Below are 25,185 nucleotides of genomic sequence, written 5' to 3'. Positions count from 1 at the left end.
TTTGGGAGGACACATTCAGTCTGTAGCATCAAATGTCCATCGATAGGGAGCTAGAGGAAAAAAAAAAGCACAAAGTATAATATAAACAATATATCATTAAGGGCTTCCCTGGTGGTGCAGTGGTTAAGAATCCACCTGCCAATACAGGGGACATGGATTCGAGCCCTGGGCTGGGAAGATCCCACATGCCACGGAGCAACTAAGCCCTTGTGCCACAATTACTGAGCCTGTGCTCTAGAGCCCGCGAGCCACAACTACTGAAACCCATGCACCTAGAGCCCGTGCTCCACAACAAGAGAAGCCACTGCAATTAGAAGCTTGCACACTGCAATAAAGAGTAGCCCCCACTCGCTGCAACTAGAGAAAGCCCGCGGGCAGCAATGAAGACCCAATGCAGCCAAAATAAATACGTTATTAAAAAAAAAGTACACGCACATTTTCTAAAAAAATATATATCACTAAGTTAAAAAGTAAGGTGCATAAAGTATACATAGTGTGCTACCTTTTAATAAAAAGAGAAGATATAGATATATGCCCATGGGGACAGTAGTGGGAGCAGGACCTTTTAGTGTACCCCTTTTGATACTGTTTTGTTTTTGAACCATGTGAGTTAAATGTATTGCCTTTAAAAGAGAAAAAAAAAAAAAGATGCTTTCCCAACTATAAATAGAAATATAAAAATTAAGAGTTGGGAAGACCTTCAGAGATCACCTACGAGTTTCTTCATCTTAAAAGTGAGGGAAAAAAAAGAATGTAAGAGGGAAATGTTCATGAGATAGCATAGCTAATTTGTTACAGAACTAGAATACAGGCCTCTTGAGTGCTTTTCTCTTAGGTTTCTTCATAAGTGCTATCTACTCTAGCCCATGCTGATCTCCCTTTTTACTGACTCACTGATACCTTATTTGCTGATTTCATGGGTCTTAATTTTTTCTCATAAATGTTTACATCTTTGAAGGTATTCCCCTGTATTTTCTATAGCACTGCACATGGTGTTTGGCCCATAACTACTTTGTTCATTTATTCAATATTTTATTGAGTGTTCACTGAAAATGCCAGACACACTGCTTGGTTTTATGGATAGCTGTCAATTGGGATACTGGAAGTAGAGGTAGAAGTTTTCATCCTTGTTCTAAGCATTGAACATAAAGTCAATAAAGCCTGTAATTCATTCACCTACTTATGTGAAGCCATATTTATGTTTACTTTCTTAATAATTCTTTTGGGTAGGGCCTAAGCAGCGGGTGATATACATCCTGCTGCTCATATGTAGGTGTTAGATGAATAAGATTACTGCTCATCAAGCCCAGAGTTAAGTAAACAGAGAAAACCTTTAGCCTGCTTGTGTTAGTCAGATTCCCCTTCCATCCTACTTCGGGGGACTGGATCACTCTGGGTTTTCAGAAACGTTTTAGAAAAGACTCTCTCCCCTGGTACCCAGTCTCCTATTTCTGTCAACAGACTGCCTATGCCAGACTTTCAGTGTCTTGAAAGCAGGAACTCTTTCTTTGTATTCCTAGTGCCCGTTAAAGTGCCGAGCACAATCATTGTTAGTTGAACTGAACCAAACCTCTAGGGCCATACACACCTATACTTAAAATACAAATGTGTCTCCTCCAATGTATTTCCACAAGACTGAATTTCGTTTCATTTCCAATCTATTTTAATGTTTCTGATTCCCAGCTATAAAACCTGTAGCCTCCATTCCCTTTTCCCATAACCATAACTGCCATCTTTCCTCTGTCCCTTCTGGAAAGTGCTGTAACCGTAAGTGCCCTAAGACTACTGGGAAGCAGGTGTTTCCCTGGTGCTCAAGATAAAACTTGTCAAATAGCCAAAGTAATCTCGAGAAAGAAGAATGAAACTGGAGGTTTCACACTCTGTGATTTCAAACTATACTACAAAGCTACAGTAATCAAAACAGTATGGTACTGGCACAAAAACAAGACACATAGATTAATGGGACAGAATAGAAAGCCCCAAATGAATCCACACTTATTGACATATTTTGTTAGTTAATGTATGTCAAAGGAAGCAAGAATATACAATGGGGAAAAGATTCCTCTTCAATAAATGGTCTTGGGAAAACTGGACCACTTTCCCACACCATATACAAAAATAAACTCAAAATAGGTTAAGGACTTAAATGTAAGACCTGAAACCATAAAACTCCTAGAAGAAAACACAGGCAGTACACTCTTTGACATCATTCTCAGTAACATTTTTTTGGATATGTCTCCTCAGATGAGGGAAACAAAAGCAAAAATAAGCAAATGGGACTACACCAAACTAAAAAGCTTTTGTACAGCAAAGGAAACTCAACAAAAGGAAAAGGCAGCCTACTGAATGGGAGAAAATATTTGAAAATCATCTGATAAAGGGTTAATATCTAAAATATACAAAGAACTTACACAATAGCAAAAAAAAATTTTTTTAATGGGCAGAGAATCTGAATAGACATCCTTCTAAAGAAGACATACAGATGGCCAGCAGGCACATGAAAAAATGCTCAACATCATTCATCATCAGGGAAATGCAAATCAAAACCACGAGATATCACCTCACACCTGTTAAAATGGCTACTATCAAAAGACAACAAATAACAAGTGTTCGCAAGGATGTAGAGAAAAGTAACTATTGTGCACTATTAGTGGGAATGTAAATTGGTGCAGCCACTACCGGAAACAGTATGGAAGTTCCTCAAAAAATTAAAAATAGAATTACCATATGATCCAGCAATTCCACTTCTGGGCATTTATCCAAAGAAAGTGAAAACACTAACTCGAAAAGATATATGTAACCTCATGTTCATTGTGGCATTATTTACAATAGCCAAGACATGGGAACATCTAGGTGTCCCTCAACAGATGAATGGATAAAGAAAAAGTGGTGTATATATATACAATGGAGGATTACTCAGCCATAAAATAAGAATGAAATTCTGACATTTGCAGCAATGTGGATGGACCTAGAGAGTATTACACTTAGTGAAATGTCAGACAGATAAAGACAAATAATGTATTACTCCACTTATATGTGGAAAAAAGTAATGCAAGTGAATGTATATGCAAAACAGAAACAGACTCACATATATAGAAAACCAACCAATGGTTGCCAAAGGGGAAAGGGGAGGAGAAAGGGGGAAATCAGGGGTATGGAATAAAGAGATACAAACTACTATGTATAAATTAGATAGGCAACAAGGATATATTGTATAGCACAGGGAATTATATTCAATATCTTGTAATAATTTTAAAAGGAATATAATCTGTAAAAATATTGAATCACTATGCTGATAGATCTGTAACTAATACTGTAAATCAACTACACTTCAACAAAAACAAAACTTTTTAGAGAAAGACAAATATCATGTGATCTCTCCTATATGTGGAGTCTTAAAAAGAAAACTCAGATACAGAGAACAGATTGGTGGTTGTCAGAGGCAAGGAGTAAAGGGTGGGCAAAATGGATGAGGGGAGTCAAACAACTTGCAGTTATAAATAGGTAATGGGGATGTAATGCACAGGGTGGCAACTATAGTTAATACTGTATTGCATTTTGAAAGTTGCCAAGAGAGTAAATCTTAAAAGTTCTTACCACAAGAAAAAAAGTCTTTAACTATGTATGGTGATGGATGTCAACTAGATTTATTTTAGTGATCATTCTGCAGTACATACAAATATCAACTCATGTTGCACACCTGAAGCTAATATAATATTGTATGTCAATAATACCACAATTTAAAAAAAGATAAAACTTGGCAAGTTTATTTTTGTTCCTCAAGAATTTCCTCAATAAAAATTTCATAAAAGCCTGATCCTTGGTCCTGGCAGGTTATGCTACCCTAGATTCAAGTGTTTTTCTAGTGGTTTCTCCAAAAACCTTCTGAGTATATTACATGATGAAGTGAGAAAGAGCTTGTGCTTGACAGTCCCATATACTACCAGCCTTCAAATCTCCTTATTGGTAAATTTAGAAATAATAGTGCTCACCTCATAATGTTATGGTGATGTAGAGATAAGGCATGTGAAAATCCCTGGCGTATAGTAACTGCTCTAAACACATCCCCCTTCTTATCCACAAAGTAGTTTACAAATTAATGAAGAAACAAATGAGCAGCTTTCCCAAGCAGTAATATTTACCTTATTTATAGAAACCTGTGCTACCAATTCCTGAAGAAACCAGGTCTTCAGAAACCAGGTCTCTTAGTAGCTTGCCTTGGCCTGTCTCTAGCAGTTTAGTTTTGGAACATTGTGCTCTTGAGGTGTGTCATAGTATGTCGTGATCAAAGGACAAGCCTAGTTTTGTCAATGATATTGGTATGTAAGGATCCCTTTTACTAGGTTCCATGAGGTCCTCAGATATGACAAGGCAGAGTCTCTGCCCCTTAGGTGATAACCATCTATTAGAGAATATAAGGTATTTACATAAATAACAGTTACAAAGTAATATATGTTTTAAGTATATAAAAGATACACAGATAAAAATGCTATCGCGATTTAATAAGGAAAAATTACAGCTGGAGAAGATCAAAAATGGGTTCACTCTGGGACTTCCATGGTGGCGCAGTGGTTAAGAATCCGCCTGCCAATGCAGGGTACACGGGTTCAATCCCTGGTCCAGGAAGATGCCACATGCCGCAGAGCAACTAAGCCGGTGCGCCACAACTACTGAGCCTTCGCTCTAGAGCCCACGAGCCACAACTACTGAAGCCTGAGCGCCTAGAGCCTGTGCTCCGCAACAAGAGAAGCCACCACAGAAACCCCTGCACTGCAGTGAAGAGTAGCTCCCGCTCTCCACAACTAGAGAAGAAAACCCACGCAACAATGAAGACCCAACACAGCCAAAAAAATTAATTAATTTTTAAAAATGGGTTCACTCGGGCTTCCCTGGTGGTGCAGTGGTTGAGAGTCTGCCTGCTGATGTAGGGAACACGGGTTCGTGCCCCGGTCTGGGAAGATCCCACATGCCGCGGAGCGGCTAGGCCCGTAGCCATGGCCGCTGAGCCTGCGCGTCCGGAGCCTGTGCTCCGCGACGGGAGAGGCCACAACAGTGAGAGGCCCGCGTACCACAAAAAAAAAAAAAAAAAAAAAAAAAAATGGGTTCACTCAATCATTCAATAGACATTTATCATAGATGTGTCTCTGCAAGGTATTAGGCTAGACACTAGGGATGCAAGATTTAAATTATATCACACTTGTTCTGGGAGAGCTAAGAGCTTAGTAAGGGAGAAAGTCACAGAAAGAATAATTGCAGTACTATGTGGTAGGGACTGCTTTATAAGTGGGATGTTCAATGTGCTTTGGAAGTAGAGATCAAGAGTGATTAACTCAGTGTACAGAGACTGGGGAAGAAATGATGTTTGAGCTGGGTCTTGAAGGATAAAGAGGAGTTTCCCAGATAGAGAAGATTGGAAAGGGTATTTATTAAGAAGTTGCCTTTTTATCTTGAAAAATGGGAAGAATTTAGACATTCAGAAGTGGGGAGAATCCAGAATTGCATCAACAAAGATTGGAAAATCAGAAGAAAGCATGAAGTGAAATAGTTCTCATGGGTGAGTAGAAATGCATGAATTTGATCCAGTTTGTGGTGGGATTAAAGACAATGGAGAAAACTATTAAAGATCTTCAAACTGGGACAGGATAAGGTTAGAACTTTGGATTAAGAAGATTGAGCTTATAGTTTTGTACAGGATAGTTTGGATAAGGCCACACTAGGAGCAAGGAGGGCAAGTAGGAGACTATTAAAATAACTAGGTAAGAGGTAACAAAATCATGTAGAAAGTGGCAGGAGGAATGGAAGGGAGAGGCCAAATGGCAGAAGTGTTGCAGACATGGGGTATGGTTATTGGCAACCTGAGTGCTTGAGAGGATGCTGTACCATTAACAGTAAGAAACGTAAGAGTTAAGGCTCGGGAGAAGTGAAAAGTAGACGCACTAATTTTGAGAATCTGCAATAGACTGGTAGAAACAATAGACAAGATGGGACAAGTGGTTAAGGAGAAATGGGAAGTGAGAAAGAGACAACAAATGTGACAACTTTTTGTGAACTTTGGCAGTGAAGGAAAAGAGTTTATGAGGCAAACCTTGAGGGTTTTCACTGTATGATGAACTGGAGAGATTGAGCTAATTTGTAGGTGGAAAGGGAAAATGAAGAGCAGACCAAAAATTGAAAATGAAAGAGAAGGGGGTAAATGATGGAGCAAGGTCATAGTTTCAGAGGTATTAGTGGAGGAAAGGATATGAACTATTTCTGTGACAATAATTTGTAGGCATAAGAGGTGAAGAATTTCAGTTTCTACTTAAGATGATGTCAGATGATTTGCAGATAATTTTTTTCCAGTATGGAAAATCTCACCCTGTTTTGTTTTTCCAGTCCCTTGTCAATTAAACCAATTTCTGACTGGCTAGCAACATGGCCTACTTAGTAAGAGACACTTTGCTGTAGTAGAGTGGGAGTTGTGTAATTGTTTTCCCTAGTATTCCTGCTGCAGAGAGCTGCTTGTTCAACCACTTCAGATTTGATATCACAATACTCTGTGACTGGCTCCTCAAAAAAAGCTCTTCAATTTGGATAGATGTTGATTTTCACAACTTTCCCAACTCAGACATTTTAAAAGTCAGGAGTAAAAGAATAAAGCTTCTAGAAGAAAACATAATAGAATAGCTCATGACCTTAGAATAGGCAAAGATTTCTTAAATAGGACAAAAACCCGCTAATTATAAAGGGAAAAACGTGATAAATTGGGACTCTTAAACAACTGTAAAGTCTTGTTCATCAAAAGACATCAATAAGACAATAAAAAAGACCAAGACACAGAGTGAAAGATGTTCTCAATATGTAAATAAAATAGACACTCAGAATACATAAAGAATGTCTATAAATCAGTAAGAAAAAGTTCAATCGCAAAATAGGCAAATAATTGAACAGGCATCTCATAAAAGAGATTATTTGAAAGACCAATAAACATTTTACAAGGTACTCAACTTCTTTAGTCATCAAAGAAATATACATTAAAACCACAATAAAATATTTTAGCCATCAGAACTGCTAAAATGAAAACACAAAATATCAAGTGTTGGATAAGGATTTGGAGCAACTAGAACACTCATACACAGCTGGTGAGAGTGTAAATTGGTATAACCACCTTGGAAAATAGTTTGCTCTTATCTCATAAAGCTGAACAAATGCATACGCTGTGACCTAGCAATTCCAATCCTAGGTATCTACTCAGCAGAAACAACTGGATTCTATGCAAATGTCCTAGTAGAATGAATGAATAAATATGGTGTATTCATGCAGTGTAATACTACTCTACAATGAGAATGAATGAACCACAACTACACACAACAACATGAATGAATTATACTACATCATGATGAGCAAAAGAAGCCGGAGGCAAAAGAGTTCATGCTGTATGATTCCATTTGTATAGAGTGCAAAAACAAGCAAAGATAATCTATTCAGTTAGAAAAGAGGATAGTGGTTGCCCGTGGTGTTTGTGTATGATGGAGCAGGGGGGCAATGGAGCAACTGAAAGGGGGAACGAGAGAAATTAATGGGGATGGGTAACGTTATCTTTCTTGATCTGACAATAGGTACACAGGTGCATTCAATTTGTGAAATTCATTGAGATGTACATTCATAATTTGTGCACTTTTCTGTGTGCTTGCTATACTTCAGGATTTTTTTTTTAGTCGGAGTTCTCAAGTCTGTCAACCTTGTTCTCATAATAGGCTTAAATCAAGACAAGATCAAAATTGTAATTTATCATTTTCCTTCTGATTTAATCTATGAATATTTATTAAAATTATTCATGTTTCTCAGTTTCTACCTTCCAAATCTTTAACTGCCCAGTTCTCCACATCTTGAAACCCTTTAACGGTTTCCACACAAGAGAATATTACCCCAAGTTCTGTGCTTTGTGGTCTGTGCTTTGGTGTTATAGAGCACAGAGTATCTCCCTTAAAATACACAACTAATGAAATTGATCAAATAACCAAATGGATAATAACATCCATTTAGTTTGGAGTTCACAACCATAAAGTCCTCTCAGCACTACTACAACTGTGGACATCCTCGGTTTGCTCAGTGCTTTTGATGCCTCTTGTTGCCACATGCTAGTCTTCTGGTCTCCTTGAGAACATTTTGGATGTTAACACCAAGTTCAAGGGAAAATAATGATAATGGAGGGGTATTAAGGTCAGGAGTTCCTTGTTTGGGGCAGCTTCCTGGTTTATTAGTTATTCACCATTCTGGAGAGACAACTAACTATGCAAAAATACCTTCAATATGAACATCTGGGTACTAGAGGAAAAAAAATGAAACATGAACTAAGTTTTAAAGAATAAAAATAAGCTTAATATCATGGATTCCTGGGATTTTTTAAATAATGCATTACTGGTTCAGAGGGCATGAACATTTTGATTGGTATTGCATTTCACTGAAAATGTGATTTGCAAGAAATGACATTTTTAATAATGTTCCATTTTCTAATCCAGGAACATGATGTGTCTTTCCATTTATTTTCTTGTTCTAATATGTAAAGTTTTAAAGATTTCTCATTTAGGCCCTGCCCATTTCTTATTGTGTTAATTAATTTCTAAGTAAACACAAGTGATGACTTTGAAATTCCTGAGGACTCAGGGCTCCCAAGGGAGCCCAAATGAGCACAAAGTGAATCCTTTTACCTCTTTAAATTGTTTCTCTCCTAGTATAATTCAGGAAAGAAAGATTTCCTACTCATGTAGCCTCAGATAAATCTGTCTTTTTATTTTGGCTGGGACAAAGGAAAGAAGAGAAACACATGGTCGTGTTTTACCATTCTGTTGTTGGGGTGAAAATATTAATGTTATCTCTCTTTTTTTTTAATTTATAAATTATTGGTTCACAGCTTTCATCCTCACGACACTGTGAAGAAAGGCAAATCATTCTTTTTTATTATTATTATTATTTATTTATTTATTTTTGGCTGCGTTGGGCCTTCGTTGCTCCATGCGGGCTTTCTCTAGTCGTGGTGAGTGGGGACTACTCTTCGTTGCAGTGCACGGGGCTTCCATTGCTGTGGCTTCTCTTGTTGCAGAGCAAGGGCTCTAGAGCGCAGGCTTCAGTAGTTGTGGCGCATGGGCTTAGTCGCTCCGCGGCATGTGGGATCTTCCCAGATCAGGGCCTGAACCAGTGTCCCCTGCATTGGCAGGCAGATTCTTAACAACCGTGCCACCAGGGAAGTCCCAATATGTTACCTCTAATCAGCTAATTTTCTCATTATTATTGCCCTTCTACAGTACTGCCATTAGGCCCAGGAAAAAATAAATTATTAAAGAACACAGAAGTGTCTCTGACACTCAGGATGGGATGAAACCCTTAACAATCACTCCCTTGATTATTTTCATTTACTTGTCAAGGAAGCACTTCACATCTCTTGCTCTGTCTTTGAAATAAAAGGCAACTATGTTCAAATGCCACAGAGCAGAGGTTCTCAAGCGTTTTAACTCAAGACCCCTTTACATTCTTAAAAACTGACGGCCCTAAAGAGCTTCTGTTTATGTATGTTATGTCTATTGACATTCACTATAATCTAAATTAAAACTGAAAGAAATTATTAAATCACTTAGAAATAATAATAAACCCATTATGTTAACATAAATAATATATTTTATGAAAAATAACTGTATTTTCTCCAACCAAAAAAATTTAGTGAGAAGAGTGACATTGTTTTACATTTTTGCAGATCTCTTCAGTGTCTGGCTTAATAGAAGACAGGGATTCTCATCTGCTTCCACACTCAATTTGTTAGAATATTACACATCATACAGCCTTTAGAAAATTCCATTGTACATTTGTAAGAGAATGAAAGTGAAAGTGCAAATGATGTCATAGTATTCTTAGGAAAATAGTTTTGACCTTGTGGACCCCCCAAATGGAATTGGTAACTTCCTGGGATCCCCAGACCACAGTTTGAGAGCCACTACCACATAGGGTTGGCAATTTCACATGGTTCAACCTCATATACATCTTTCTTCAAAATATTCAGTGCCAATAAGTCAAATAAATACATCTTTTTAAACATGGTATTCACTGCTTCTTAATACTTGCCTTTTATAGTAATGTGTGGGTAGTGTGACACATGTATCCAACTTTTACCCACATAGATTTATGAAATCAGAAAATATACCAGTAGAAAAGTGCTAAAGGATAAATGATACATGTGGGAAGTTCAGGAAAAAGAAAGACTAATATACATATAAAAACATTTTTTCACTACCGCTAGTCAAAGAAACCCAAATAAAGCAACACTGGGTACTATTCTTCAATAGTCAAACTGACAAACTCTTGGGGGTTTTATTGTAAAAATATGAATCCATATCTATCATCATAACATTTAATGTTATCAAGCTTTTGGGAAAATGCTTGATAACAGGGTATGAGCTAGTTCAACCTCACTAAAAGGCAGTTTGATAACAGGTATAAAAAAGCTTGGGATTTGCCCTGCCCTTTGTCCCAGAAATGCCACTTCTGAAAATTATTCTAAGGAGTTTATCATGGATATACACTAATATTTATATTACAAATCCATAAAAGTATATGTTTTTATATTCGGTGCTTTTTATAATATTGTTAAATAGGAATAATCTAAGTGCCCAATGGTAGAGTTAAATAATTAAGAGATTATTGAATAATATTGTGCAGTTGTTAAAAATATTTAGAATAATTCAATAATGACAAGGAAAAGTGTTCATGAAATATTAAGTGAAAAGGAGTATGACAAATCAGTATGTATAGCACAACACAATTGTGTAAATGTATGTGTGCCTTTGCAGAGAAAAGAGGTTAGAAGGCAGGTGTGCCATGTCCATGTTGCATGTTGAGCTCTCCAGAAGGAGCTTAACAGGAGAGTTAGAGCAGAGGTCAAGTTCTACTCCATTCGCCTAGCCCTGCACCTTGTGCACAGGGGCTGTCTACAGCCAAGGGAAGGGGATATCTTTTTCTGAATTGTTCAGAAGCATCAACTGGACTATTGATAGCCCTGGGATTGTGACCAGTATATATTTTCTTCTCCTGGGTAATCTGTATTTTCTATATTTTCATCAGTGAATAAGCATTACTTTTGTGAAAGAAAAAATACAATTATTTTTAAAATTTATTTATTTTTTTATTTTTGGCTGCATTGGTTCTTCGTTGCTGCACACAGGCTTTCTCTAGTTGCAGCAAGCCGGGGCTACTCTTTGTTGTGGTGCGGTGGCTGCTCTTGTTGCGGAGCACGGGCTCTAGGTGCACGGACTTCAGTAGTTGTGGCATGTGGGCTCAATAGTTGTGGCTCACAGGCCCTAGAGTGCAGGCTCAGTAGTTGTGGCACACGGGCTCAGTTGCTTTGTGGCATGTGGGATCCTCCTGGGCCAGGGATCAAACCCACATCCCCTGCATTAGCAGGTGGATTCTCAACCACTGTGCCACCAGGGAAGTCCCCAATTATTTATCTTTTTACAAACAGACAAGTGATAGTAGTTGAAGCTGGGGGATGGGCACCTGGGTATTCATTATACTGTTCTTTTTTTTCATGTGATATTTCCTATAGTAAAAATATCTTTTTGACACCCTTATGGACATAATACTTTATATAACCTGCTCTTTGTTAAAATATGAACCCGTATCTTGTCATAACTGGAGCTTTGGTCTCAAAATCTCTGAAAGACTTAATCTAACACCTGAAGAGTCTCTAAAAGATTAACTTTAAAGCTATGCAGCAAATACAAGTCTCTGCTAATTTAACCTGGAATGTTTCAGCAAGATTAATAGTGACCTTTTAGACTCCAGAAAGCACTATACTTACCTCACATATCCACTTAAAATCTAAGCCTGTGGGAGTTTTCAATTTGAAAAAGGTTAGTAGGTCTTGGTTGATAGTTCTGACCTGTAGCAGAAAAGTATTCAAAACTAGACACAGAAACTCTCTGTCCTTTTTTCCCCTTTCTTTGAGTAAATAAAATAATTCTTAACTTGATGAGCTGTTTACTTGACAATTATCAAAAGCTAAATTGTCACTTTCTGAAATGCTTGCTTGAAATTCGGTCTTTTAAGCTGTCTAGTTGTCCCTTGTGCTTCAATTAAAAGTCGTAGGAAAGTTTTTACTCTCTTACCAAATGTACTTATTTGCTGATCACTATTCCATCCTTAACTGAAGTTGTCTACTTTAACTTGAATGAGAATTTCCTTTTTCACCTTGACTCTGTGAATTCAAGAGAGGTCAAGTCAAATTTTATCTCTAAGCTCTGGACCCATGTATCCAATTTCTCTAAATATCTAACTCCATTTGGAGGTCTCCTAGCCACTTCAAATCCACATGTTCATGGCCGGGGGGAGATGGGGGACCGTGGCTGACTAAATTAAAATTTTTTATTTTTATTTTTTTAAGTATAGTTGTTTTATAATATTAGTTTCAGGTGTACACTGCAGTGATTCAGTATTTTTACAGATTATACTCTATTAAGTGTTATTACAAGCTAACACCTGTTCAACAGTGAGTCCTTCCCTTTTCTCCCCAAACCTGATCCTCCTCTAGTGTTCCCCATCTTAATGAATGGCTCTATCATCCACCCAGTGGCTCAAGTTAGAGTCCTCGGCATCATCATGTTTTTCCCCTCCCCCGATCTCCCCACATTTCCTCTCACCTACTTCAAACTATTCTTTCCCACAATAGCAGGAGTTATCTGTAAAAAAGCAGATCGGATCATGCCATCCCTTTGTTTAAAAACCCTTGAGAGGTTTTTCATGGCTTTTAGGATAAAACCAAAATCCTAAATCCTATGTATGGTCTACAAGGCCCCAGATGATCTGGTCCCTGCCCACTCTAGCCACTCTCAGTTCCTATCAGTTCTCCCAAACACCCTGCACCTCCTTCCTGCCTCGGGACTTTAAATATAATGTTTCCTCTATATAGAAAGCTCTTTTTCCCCACTCCCAGCTGCACTTCTAATTAATTCCCATTAGCCATCTAGAATTAGCAACAGTTAATAGTTGGCTAATATTTAGAGGGAGCACTTCTTAGGTACTAAATAATTTAATCCCCAGAGCCACCCTGTGATCATCTCCATTTTACAAACGACATAACTGAGGTTGCAGAGCAGTGAAATAACTTGGCCAAGGTCACATAATTATTAACTGGCAGAGCCCGGATTCAAAAACAGCCATCTGGTTCCAGAGCCTATCCTCTCTTAAATATTACCTTATGCTGCTCTGCCATTTCATCCAGGAAATCTTTGCTCTAGACCTCGAATTATACTTGCTGAGTAAATGGGAGGAAGAAAGAAGGGAGGAAAGAGGAAAAAAGAAGGAAAGAAAAGTGAAAAAGGATTCTCAGTTTATGCATGTCAAGTTGCACACTCTAGTTGATTTCAATCTTCTTTGGTTGGAGGTTTTCTGTTACAGTTGGCCAAAGATTTAGTTTCTTCAGTTTGATACCATTTGCGTAGAAAAAATATTTCCTGGAAAGCCTAAGAAAAAGGCATAAGAAGAAACATTGAGTGTACAATATACTATTATGTAACAAGAAAGAATTGGCAGAGACACATGAAATTTAAAGACATTTTTAGTAAATGTTATGAAACTTCTGTAGACAATCTAGAGCACTTCTGTGTCCCAATAAGGGGAATGTGCACCTTGGGGTAAGACATAGACATTATTAACAGAACGGTCTGGGTTCAAAGGCAATGTTTTTGAAGATTTTCAGAAGATCATCCATTATATTTTGCAAAGACCATCAGATCATCTGGCTGATAGACTGAGATAGCAAGATTCATTTTGATGGGAAGTATGGATTCCAAAAGGTCCATGAAGAGGAATGGCCTTGGGGGTGGAGAGTAGGAAGGTAGGCTGGGTCAGCTGGGAATGACGGGGTGGCAGCATGAAAGCAGAAAGTGCCTGGTGAGAGGAAGGAGCTGCAGAATAGGAGGGGGAGTAGACTGTGATTTATAGGCTGCAGCTGGTAGACTAAGAAGCCGACAATCACACTAAGTAGGATAAGTATGCAATGCTAAGGGAACTCAGAGGCAAAAGCAAGGAGGGGGTGAGAGTAGTGTCCAGAGGAGAGAGAAAACTTGATATGAAGATTAAAAGGACAGTGGGAATTGCCAAATGGTTTCAGGGGAGGGAGAATATTCCAGGTGAACAAAGGGTACAGAAGTACATGCAAGAAAGCTAAGCTTATTGAGAGAACTGCAGCTAGTACAGCATGACTAGAAATTCAAGTGCTGTGGAGACCTGATGGGGAATAAGATTGGAGAGGGAGGAGTTCCCTGGTGGCCCGTGGTTAGGACGCCACAGGTGTGGCCAAAACAAATAAACAAAGCCTCTTTGCTGCTGCACTGAGGGAGCTTTATCTTGAAAGTGATGGGCAGCCATTTAATATCTTAAGTAGAGAAGTTTTACTTATCAATTAATCAAATATTTTTTGATCACCAGTTGCCTACCATGTTCCAGACCCTACACTAGATGCTAGAAATTCAAACAAGATTTTTAAAAGAAGGGAAAAAAAGATTTATAAGGAATTATTCCATAAATAATGTGACCAGTGCTTAAAGGAACTATTATGTACAAGGTGCAATAGGAACATAATTGCTTGTTCTGCCTGCCTCCTTCACAGCCTAGGTGAAGCGTGAGCTGTGTTCTGAAGGGTGAAAAGTTTTCTAGATGAACAGAATGCAAAGGTACAGAGGTATAAAAGAGTGTGGCAAGCTCTGGGAATGACCAAAGAGTCAGTATGAAAGGAGGAGAAGATGGATGTATAAAAATGGCAAGTGAGGCTGAATAAGTTGAAGACAGTCAGATCATGAAGATTCAAGTGGGTGTGCTAAGGGATTCAGACATGATGTATAGATGATGGGTGTATTAGTCACTGTTCTCCAGAGAAATAGAACCAATAGGAGATAGAGAAAGAGAGAGAGACAGAGGGAGGGAGGGGGGAAGGAAGAAAGAAAGAAAGGTGGGAGGGAGGGGGAAGGAAGAAAGGATTTTAAGGAATTGGATCATGTATTTGTGGAGGCTAGCAAGTCCAAAATTCATAGGACAAGCTGGCAGGCTAGAGATTCAGGTGAGTTGATGTTGCAGTTTTGAGTTTGAAGGCTGGAAACTCAGGCAGAATTTCTATGTTGCAATCTAGAGGCAGAATTCCTTTTAGTTTCTTTGGGAAACCTCAGTCTTTTGCATCTAAGGCCTTCAACTGATTGGATGAGGATGAGGCCCACCCATATTATGGATTGTAATCTGCTTTACTTTAAGTCAACTGATTGTGTAAATGTTAGTCACATCTGGACAAACCATGACACCACTTATATGAAGAATCTAAAATAGTCAAACTCATGGTGATTGCCAGGGGCTGGTTAGGGGAGGAAGCAAGAAGGCACAAGGGTACCATGTACTCCTTTGATCAAAGGATATAAGGTTTCAGTTACATAAGATGAGTAAGTCCTAGAGACCTATTATACAGCATAGAGCCTGTAGTTAACAATATTGTGTTGTATACCTAAAATTTGACTCAGAGGGTAGATCTTATAATTGTCCGTATCATACACTAGCAAAAAGTTAATAATCATAAAGAAGGCAAGGAGAACATCTTAGAGGTAAGGTATGTTTATAGCATAGATTGTGGTGATAGTTTCACAGGCATATACTTATCTCCAAATTCATCAAGTTGTATACATTAAATATGTACTGTTTTGTATGCCATTCATACATCAATAAAGTGGTTTAAAAAATGTTAATCACATCTACAAAAACACCTGTAATCTAGCCAAGTTAACAAATAAAATTAAATGTCACAATGGGGAAACATACAGTCATAGGTGACTAGTGAGCTGTTTATATATTTATTTATGTATCTGGAGATCTGGAAGGAGTATTGGGCTGAATAACTTAGAGCCAAGGAGTAGTTGAAATTATGAATGAATGAAATTTCCTGCAGAGAGTAACAGTGTGAGATGGGGAGAGCACTGAGGGTGGACCATGGGAGACATCAACATCTTAGGGAGGGGGTGGATGAAGAAAGTGATATCTTTGAAGGTGACTGAGAAGGAGCTATCCACGAAGTTGGAGAGGTACCAAGAGATCATAAAGTCACAGAAATCAAGGGAGGAGAGAGTTAGAATGGATGCTAGAGAAAGGCCAAGGGAGATAAGGACTGAAATGTCTCCACTGGATCTTGCATTTAGGACATCCCTGGTGACCTCAGCAAGAAGAGTTACTCCTGAGAGAGAGGTGAGGAAAGAGAGACCCTGAATTTAAGCATTCTATTAAGAATGTGAAGGAATCTTGGTAAGAGAGTGATGGTAAAGGAGGGTATGGGATGGAAAAAGTTGGGGGGAGGTATGTGTTTAAGATAGAAGAACATGTTCATGTTCAGAGAGGAAAGGGCAATAAGAGAGAGACAGAGATAGAAGTTATAAGAAAAAAAGGGTAATTGACAAAGCAGGGTTCCTGAGGAGGCATGAGGGGATGGGATATAGAACACTAGTAGCCTAGGACTAAAAGAGAGATGGGTGGTGATAGATAACAACTCTCAGAGGAAGACATGGCTCTATGAGTGTTGGAGAATAATAAACCCTAGAGTTGGAATGGACTTCAAAATATCTTTAGCTTCAGTCAGGTAGTGCATTAATGTCTCCACTTTATAAATAAGAGGGCTGTGGCCTGGAGAAGTTCATAGTTTACCTATTCATATGACATTATCTTCAGAACCACTTTTTAAACCTTTGGGTAATAAGACTGCCAATTTGTGGGGCTTCCCTGGTGGCACAGTGGTTAAGAATCCGCCTGCCAATGCAGGGGACACAGGTTCGAGCCCTGGTCCGGGAAATTCCCACATGCCGTGGAGCAACTAAGCCCGTGTGCCACAACTACTGAGCCTGCGCTCTAGAGCCCGCGAGCCACAACCACTGAGCCCGCGTGCCACAACTACTGAAGGCCACGTTCCTAGAGCCCGTGCTCCGCAACAAGAGAAGCCATGCAATGAGAAGCCCGCGCACTGCTACAAAGAGTAGACCCCGCTCTCCGCAACTAGAGAAAGCCTGCAAGCAGCAAGAAAGACCCAACAGCCAAAAATAAATTTATTTATTTTTTAAAAAAAGATTGCCCACTTGTACCTTCCAGAAAGAACATTACTGCCTAACAGATCTGTGACAAAAACAGGCTCTGCCTTATTTCACTATTTTTCTGATTCCCTGTAAGAGAACCCACTTCTGTTCATAAGCTCTACTGACTCTTTTGCTGTATTTAAAATAAGATGCTAGTAAAGAGGTTCTGGGAATTCCGTGGCGGTCCAGTGGTTAGGACTCCGCTCTTTCACAGCTGAAGGCGTGGGTTCAATGACCAGGAACAAAGATCCTGCAAGCCATGTGGCTTGACTACAAGAAATGAAGAGAGATTCTACTCTTACGTTAGTTATGAAGATGTTTACTTTCTTGTTATTGTTATGTATCACTTGTGAAAAATATTATTTTAATTAGAAATAACTCCTTTTAAACATTTAATAGAACCATGGCTATAAACAAAGTTTCTATTTTGCCAAAAAGTTAAATCCCAGTAAAATGTCCTGAAGTCGGTTCCTGACACATAAACTTAGAAAAGTGATAAATAGAACTCAAGATGCCCTTTAAAATTAAAAGTGTAATATTGTGTGTGCACCTTCTATATCCTAACAGGTCTTTCTTGCCTTTGAAATGCTGTAGGTGGTGTGACTTCCCTTCCAACTCAGCATTTTTCATGGGGGTTAGAGAAGGTTTGAGCTAGACTCAGACCATCTCATCCTATAGACAAAGATTTTTAACCTACAGTTTGCATGTTATCAGCTGTGGAGTCTAATGTTTCTAATAATTGTGTAAGCAACAATTTTGTAGTGTTCAAGTGAGACCATTCGTGAATTCATTGTTACCTGGCCCTCATAGACATAGCTTTTTGGAGTTTGTTTCCTATTTTTAACCATATTCCACTTCCTAAATCTGCCTTCTAAATTATACGTTCAATTAGGCATTAGCCAGCGGTGGATGACTCTTTTCCCAGAGGATAGCTAACTAGAGACACTTTCTTTTTTTTTTTTTAATTAATTAATTAATTTATTTTTGGCTGAATTGGGTCTTCGTTGCTGCGCGCGGGCTTCTGTCTAGTTGCGTCGAGCAGGGGCTACTCTTCGTTGCAGTGCGGGGTCTTCTCATTGCAGTGGCTTCTCTTGTTACAGAGCGCAGGCTCTAGGCGCATGGGCTTCAGTAGTTGTGGCACACAGGCTCAGTAGTTGTGTCTCGCTGGCTCTAGAGAGCAGGCTCAGTAGTGGTGGGGCACGGACTTAGTTGCTCCGCAGCATGTGGAATCTTCCCAGACCAGGGCTCGAACCCGTGTCCCCTGCATTGGCTGGCAGATTCTTAACCACTGCACCACGAGGGAAGTCCCAGAGACACTTTATTGATGTCATAAACTTTTCTGCACAAGATGCTGCTTTGGAAATAGCTGTTGTCACCTGAGAAAACTCTGTTATATATGTGAGACATTGAACATCAAGGCAGATGGCTTGAGGGTGGGAATTCAGGTAGGAATAAAAACAGGCAAGGAAGCGCTAAGGGAGAAACATACAGGTTTTATCACTCTGTGGCCCACTGTTACTGGAATATTATAAAATTGTTGCTCACATGCTAGTATGTGACTTACAAAGCAACAACAGCTGAGATGCACGAGGACATGCATTCCATTTCTTTAATATCTGTTCCCCTGAAATCAATGAAATGATGTAGTGTTGAAGACATGCCTTGCAGTATGCCCAGATGTTAGAAGAAAGCAGCTGTCAGTAGCGGGACATTCGCCCACCCTTGGCTCAGGGTCTCTGGCCTGGTCTGACTCTGAAACCTTAGTGCTCTCTCCTTGGACTTGACCCTCAGTGCCGTGTAACCCCACTGGATCCTGTATTAACCCAGGAATACCTTGCTTGTTTCTGTGCATTTAGCTGTGAACTTAAGTACAATAAACTGAATAAATTGTTTATAAACAAAAAAAATGGGGAGCTTTAGCCCATGTAACTTCCGTTGTGCACCCATGTGTTCTCCTTTGGTAGGGAGGAGTTCATATGTTCAAATCTCTTTGTGCTGCCTCTCAGCTGCCCAAAGCCTTCTATGAAACCTTGGTTCTCACAATACTCCCATCTTCTTATCTTCACTTTCCAAATCCTATCAAAATTTACCTGTCCTCTGTTTAATTCTCTCTTTAATAGAAGGCTGCCTGATATGGGAAACTAGTTTAACACTAGGAAGGAAGGTTTTTTCAGAGATGCTCCATTTTCATATGAAGAATTGAATCTTTAATGGTAGCATTTCAAATACCATGATAAGTCAGAGGAGGGATTAAAAATGACCTTGTCTGTCTGTCTTGCTACTACTAGATAGAAGAACTAAATTAATTGTGGAAAACAAATTGCAGAAAGAAAGCAAGATTATTTCAAAGGCAACACATGTCAGTGAGTCAGAGAGCCATTGGCGGTTCCACAGTTTGTGTACAGGAGGGAGCACTGGAACTGTTGGGAGGACAGGCTTAAAGTTGCTTTTACATGTCACTTTACCAAAATACTGATAAAAATGTTAACTGATCCCATTAAAGAACAAAGGGGGGTGGTTGCTGATGGAGTCTGTTAAAGGGTATTAAACCATTCCTCAATTTTTCCTCTTAGGTGCCAGCCACCTTTACAGTCAGGTAGCATATTCATTGAGGGCCAATTATGTACCAGGCATTAGTTATAATCCTTTAATTATACTTTTAAATCCATAAAAGTATAAATCATTTGATCTTTTCCATACAGTCCAACCATGAAGCAATGGGGAAAAAAATCTACTTATGCATTTTTCCTTTATCCCAAATCATCACACTCCTAGACACAGACTGGTAAATAGGCTCATCCAGTCATCCCATTTTTACCTGTGAATATACTATACAAAGACAGGCAGAGACACTCACTCTATTACATTCTGAAATATGCTCACCTCTCTATAGAGGTACTGCATAATCACTGAGATATTTACCCAGTTCACAGACTAATATGACCCACTGAGAGGATGCATGTTCTTACTCTTTCTACATATCTATATATGCAATATACTCACACCTTTGTAATAAAACTCTAGCAGAATAACTGACATGGAAGAAACATCAACCAGAATGGCACCCTGTTTTTACACATCTCAGCCACAAAAAGGACCATTAAAAATGGCTTGGGCAGGGCTTCCCTGGTGGCGCAGTGGTTGAGAGTCCGCCTGCCGGTGCAGGGGACACGGGTTCGTGCCCTGGTCTGGGAGGATCCCGCATACCGCGGAGCGGCTGGGTCCGTGAACCATGGCCGCTGGGCCTGCGCGTCCGGAGCCCATGCTCCGCAGCGGGAGAGGTCACAGCAGTGGGAGGCCTGCATACCGCAAAAAAAAAAAAAATGGCTTGTGCATTGTACCTCTGCACTTAGCAGATTATAGAATGACATACTGATGGATTTAGAATTTTAAAATATTGCAGAGACAAGATTATTTATATACTCCCCAGTAATGTATAAAGAATCTCATCCTCTAGTTAAAATCTCAAAAATCTTCCATACGATTTCTCACAGACAGCTATTACAAAAGTAAATTCAGATTAAAGAGAATGTTTTGTCATTTCTTCAGGGGGAGTTCATGACCGCCAGCATCAGTATCACCACAGATATTTTTAAACGCAAATTTGTTGTTCCTTTTCCTTATCTACTAAATGTAAACTAGAGGTTGGTTCTTATGCACACTTGAGTAAAGATACACTAGTCTGTCTGCTGGATAACCTGGGTGCTCTCATTCTCTTTCTGCAGCCTAGCAACAAGCTAGCTCAGCAGGGTGGCTCTAAAGGCTCAGGCAGAAACTAGTATTGATAAGGAAAACTTCACAGGCGATTGGTCTCAAAAACCTTGTTTTTTAAACCGATAAAATTGTAACCCCAATAGAAAAGCTTAGTTTTCCAAATTGGCTGGGTGATCCCTGCTCCCTCTCCACTCCTCTAGAAGTATGTGATGAGGCAGGGGGTTGGGATCCCTCATCCAGAACATTTCCCCAAGTGCATTCCAGTTGTGCCACGCCCAGGCACAACTCTCCATGTGTTGGCTAGCAGCTGGGGCATCCCAAGCATTGGGCTAGCCCAGAGTCTGTAAATTTTTGTTTTGGGTCTGCATTGTTGTTGTGTTTATTCAAGCCACATATTGCTTGATAATACTGAAGTTTGAACCACTGGGCATGTATTATTTAATATATTTACCTATAATTTGGAAGACGTAAATACCACATCAAAAATCGTACTCCTGTTCCCATAGACATTACATCACTTTAGATAGTTAAGAGTTGTATAAATAGGAATAAATTACAGAAAGACTTTTTTGGAATTTTGACTTAAAAAGTATCTTCTTTAAATTAGGTGCTTCATTAAAATGTCGTTATATTGAAAGCTTAATAAGTTTTTTTTTGTAAATATGTAGAAAGGCTTAAGCATGTGTGTTGATTCTATGATCTCAATTCAATACACTGATAGCTCAACAGTTCCTATGGTTATTGAATGGGATTCTCTTTCTGCCAGAGTTAGCATGACAAAACTGCAGACAATTCTTAAGAAGTTTAAGTAACTCTTTGATGACCTCAGTCAAGTAGGTGAAAATTCTGTGATAGGATCAACAAACTGAAAACTTTATCTTTTTGGGATAAAACCATGTGCATCACCATTTGTAATGTATTCTGAGTATTACAAGGAAATATCTTTCTGCAAGGAAAATCTAATGGAAGCAGGAAGATCCAGAAGACAACATTACAATGGGGAACCACTGAAGAACATAATAACCAGATTAAAACTTTTCAGTTTAGATAGAAAATCAAAGGGAGAAAGGAAAGAAGACCTGAATCTGTAAAATCATTAAGGGTTGAAAAAAGTAAGTATAGTTGTTCATTAAACCCTGAAATCATAGAATGAGGATATATCTCTAAAGCTTTATTAAGTTTAGGCCAATTAGATAGAAGTATAGGGACTTCCCTGGTGGTCCAGTGCTTAAGAATCTGCCTTCCAATGCAAGGGACGCAGGTTCAATCCCTGGTCAGGGGACTAACATCCCACATGCTGCAGGGCAACTAAGCCCACGCACTGCAACTACTGAGCCCGCACTCTTGAGAGCTTGCGTGCCATAACTAAGGGCCCACGCGCTGCAACGGAAGATCCCGCACGCCACAACTAAGACCCGATGCAGCCAAATAAATTTTTTTAAAAAAGATAGAAGTATAACTTCACATTAAAAAAAAAAAAGAACTCAAATCACCTTAAGTGGTGATATAGCAAATTTTTTACAACTTAAGATAAACCAATCTGGTAGAGTCTTAGTGAAGTGCAAAGAGTGGTGACTGCCTAAACTTTGAAGTTGATATCCAGGAGAATAGCCAAGACTTACCACCCCTTTTCTGGTGATGCATTCCCTAGAGATAAAATGTTTGATGGGCCATGCAACTGGCCCAATGTGATGATCATTATGATTTTAGGAAATAAAACCCAGATGAATAGAAAAGAATAAGTGATTAATAAAAAAACCCCACAAGACACTTGTGCTTTGGCTAAAAGATAATTGGGATGAACATTTGTACATAATGTTGTAAATTTTATTATATATATGAAAGCTAAATTTTCTCATAAAATATTAACTTGTGATTCACTTCTTGTGTTATTTTGGGATAAACATGTTTTATTGGCTTACAAGTCCTATATAATCTGTGCTCTATTCTCTCCCCACCCCTTTGAGATCATCTTCTATCACAATCCCACTCATTCACCCTATGCTAGCTATACTGTCCTCTTTGCTGTCCTTCTAGCACACTCTCCTTTTCCTCCCTCACTGCCTTCACCTGTGCTGCTCCCATTGCCTGGATGCTTTTCCCCCACACGTATCCATGGCTCTCTCCCTCTTTTCACTAAATGCTCTATGGAAATGTCACTTCGTCAGAGAGCTCTTCCCTATTTCACCAAAAATACCACTGTCTTTGCTGGCCGTTTACCCTGTTTTATTTTTCTTTTTAGCACTTAACAACACCTAACATAGTATACAGTTGATCTTTGAACAACACAGGGACTAGGGGCACCAAGCCTCTGCAGAGTTGAAGATTCCAGTATAACTTAGAGTCAGCCATCCATATCCCAGGTTCCTCCGGATCCGCCAGTTCAGTTCCGCAACCACAGATTCAATCAATGTCAGATTGTGTAGTACTGTAGTATTTACTATCGAAAAAAATTCACATTTAAGTGGACCTGGGCAGTTCAAACTCATATTGTTCAAACTCATGTGTGTATGTATTTGCTTATCATATTTCTCGCTCATCTGAATGTAAGTCAGCTCTCTGTTGAGGAGGGACTTTATAACCCAAGTCCAAAATAATCCCTGGCATAGTATACATATTCATCATATACTTGTTGAATGGATGGAGGATGAATCAGGTTCAATACATTTTGGACTACTGCTTATGCTGGATGGCCTGGGTACCATAGATACTGCCACCTGGTTTGTTACAGTACAAATTTGAACAAGTGTTAGGGTTTATAATTCCATTCAATAAGCATAGTTTCATCTAGGTAACCCTGCTTCTTAAGAACTCTCATTCCACTAATTTTGAAAAGTCCAGAGCCCGTCCCCAGATTTCTGTGAATTTCCCAGGAATGTTTTGTTTTTTCCTGCTTTCACCAACTCAGTTCAGTTTTGGAATCATCTTGTCATCTTGTGCCTGGTTTCTCTCCCACACCTGTCGACCCACATGTGGGAACTTCTTAGTTTTCAAAAAATGCACGCAAATGACTTATGTTTTAGCAAACTTGACTGATGCTTTAGGGAAGTTGGGGAATTCCACTTACTGGGAGGATGGGATTGGGATTGGGGCAATTACATCAGAGCAAAAAAGATAACTAGGTGAATGTTAAAGAGTCCTATTTATTAAAACCTTTCTGCCATCCCACCATAGGAGACTCTTCACTGGTTGATTCATTCTTATGGGCTTCGATCTTTCTTTATCACCTCACATTCCTAGGATCCTCCCTCTCCAAGATTGTCTTCAGAGAACTTTTCTTCCTCTGTCTTTGTTTGGTTCCTACTCCCAAACTAAACTCTGGATTTTTCTTTGCATACTTAAATTCATCAAGATGCTCAGCAGACCAAAAACAAACAAACAAAAGCAAACAACCAATAACCAATTTACTTTCTTAAGATCCACCCTCGAAAGATGGATGCAATTTTTCCCCTTAGTTATGAAAAATTTGCTAAGGCTTCCTAGTTAGTAGTCTCAGGTAGTATAGTATATTTCATATTATATGTCTTAAATCCTTTGGGAAAATAGTGTATAGCACAGGTATAAAGAGCTACCATATTTTTGCAGGTATTTCATTGTGATGGAAAGGAAATTACCATTAATGGAAAGACCACTGTATGTGAAACACTATTGGGTTAGGTCCTTTCATTTATTCATTACACGTTTACTGAACACCTATGTGACACACACTTTCACTTAACGCATTTGCTAGACCTCGCCTTCCAGCTTTTCCATCCCTGAGACACTTGGACTGTCCCTGGGGACTTAGTGACCATGGCCCGCAACTCCATCCAAGCAACTTTATGTTTACAGATAATCGGAGCATTCAATCACCTACAAAGAATCACCTCGCGAGAAAGTTCAGACCTCTCGTTTTGTTTCTGTAAGATTGGGCTTTTAACTGTGTATGTGTATATTTAATGTGCTTTAGAACTGTGTCTATTCTTCTCTTACCAGAGGCGTGGCTTCGGAGAACGTTAAACTTTTAATCAGAATTTGAGATTCAAATCCCTTTTCTAGTCTGCCTTAAATCTCCAACCTGAAGAGGAAGAGGCTTAGCTAAGGCGTTAAGAGCAGCCCTGCTTCCTTCACAGCAAGACCCAGGATGCGAGTAACACCAGGGTGACAGAACTAAGCCCGAGAAATGCAGGGTGCAGGGGACAGGCGGACAAGCTCGCCCCAGCTCAGTGTAGCCTGGACACTACCCAGACCGTCCATCCAAAACGTCCTCCTCGGCCCTCCTTCGCCCTCCCGCGCAGCCCTCACAGGCTAGGAGGAGGCTGGGAAATAGCAAATAGTCAAGGGCACGCGCGCGCGCGCGCGCGCCGCG

General features: G+C 39.3%; 1 protein-coding gene across 1 annotated transcript in view; it reads left to right on the top strand.

The window, feature by feature from the left end:
- Window positions 1-25,185, top strand: part of USP8 (ubiquitin specific peptidase 8) — a 99,489-nt gene that overhangs the window by 14,288 nt on the left and 60,016 nt on the right. The window lies entirely within an intron of this gene.

This window comes from Monodon monoceros, unplaced genomic scaffold, assembly GCF_005190385.1.
Source record: "Monodon monoceros isolate NGI ecotype Baffin Bay Population unplaced genomic scaffold, NGI_Narwhal_1 Super_Scaffold_21, whole genome shotgun sequence".
In the NCBI taxonomy this organism is placed as follows: Eukaryota; Metazoa; Chordata; class Mammalia; order Artiodactyla; family Monodontidae; genus Monodon; species Monodon monoceros.
This window is presented reverse-complemented; position numbering and strand designations above follow the sequence as displayed.